The following is a 1,355-nucleotide window of genomic DNA, read 5'->3' as shown; positions in this document are numbered from 1 at the left end:
TTAGGTAAATAATATACAGGGTGTCGGATTCGATTTGGACCACTCCAAAGGTTATAGTAGATTGGGTCAAACTGAGAAGAAAAGTTATATAACATTTTACAAAATCCGTAATTATTATCGCGTAAGAAAAACATCGCATTAAGAAAAACGTCTGAGCCAATAAGTGCACGGAGGAGCGGAAGGCCGTACTCGGCAGACATACAAAATGATGTATCTGTTGACATCTCTCAAGATCCGATAGCGAGAGGTGGAGTCGCGCATCGATCGATGAGAGACGTCGGCGAGGAGCGGTGAGCGGTAGTGATGGGCGATTTTCACTCGATACATCGATGTTCGATTCTTTTTTTATTACAATATCGATTATTTCATCGATATTTTGAAATTCGATTAATCCCTACATCGATAGTTTTTTTATTCGATGTTACTATCTAGTTACTTAATTTTAGGGACTTTTTCACCAACCTCAGTTACGGCAGAGAAACCCACTGAAATATATACGAGGTCTGTTCAAAAAGTATCGCGAATTTTGAATTTCCGCGGGCTACGTATATTCGATTTTCGATTTTTTTGTGGCGTTATGTTGGTACTCATGTCCCTCACTCATGCTGACAAGTTCGGCCATTTTGAATGTTCAGTTAATTTTTGACAGCTATTTTGCTTGGACGTGTTTTGGCTCGTCTTCGATTTTTGTCTATTCCAAGAAATGGATCAAAGAATATGTATCAAATTTTGTGTGAAAAACAAAATTAAGTGCGCGGACGCATTCCTAATGTTGACTGTGGCATATGGTGAAGCTACCTTGAACCAAAGCAACGTTTATCGGTGGTAAAAAATGTTCTCAGAGGGCCGAGAAGATGTGAATGACGAAGAGCGTGCCGGACGCCCGAGCACGTCAATAACAGACGAAAACACTGATGAAGTGAAGAAAATAGTATTGGCCAATCGTCGAATCACCGTTAGAGAAGTTGCTGAGAACTTAAACATATCGATTGGCTCGTGCCATTCGATTTTTACCAATGATTTGGGCATGAGACGGGTCGCTGCGAAATTCGTACCAAAATTGCTCACTTTTGACCAAAAACAGCATCGCATTAACATTGCTACGGAGCTGTTGGACTCTGTCCGCGACGACCCAAATTTGCTCCAGAGGGTCATAACTGGTGACGAATCATGGGTTTATGGTTATGACGTGGAAACCAAAGCTCAATCATCCCAATGGAAGCTGCCGCACGAGCCAAGACCGAAAAAAGCGCGCCAAGTTCGGTCGAATGTGAAGGTTTTGCTTACAGTTTTCTTCGATTGCAGGGGCGTGGTGCATTATGAGTTCTTGCCACAGGGTAGAACGGTCAATAAGG

At 42.2% G+C, this 1,355-nt stretch overlaps 1 pseudogene; it reads left to right on the top strand.

Moving 5' to 3' along the window:
* Window positions 1–148: 148 nt before the first annotated feature.
* Window positions 149–1,337, top strand: LOC105555848 (annotated as a pseudogene).
* The last annotated feature ends 18 nt before the right edge of the window (window positions 1,338–1,355 follow it).

This window comes from Vollenhovia emeryi, unplaced genomic scaffold (genome assembly GCF_000949405.1).
Source record: "Vollenhovia emeryi isolate VEMERY1.0 unplaced genomic scaffold, V.emery_V1.0 DF949319.1, whole genome shotgun sequence".
In the NCBI taxonomy this organism is placed as follows: domain Eukaryota; kingdom Metazoa; phylum Arthropoda; class Insecta; order Hymenoptera; family Formicidae; genus Vollenhovia; species Vollenhovia emeryi.
Note: the sequence above shows the minus strand (reverse complement) of the source record. Positions and strands in the feature narration are given on the sequence as shown.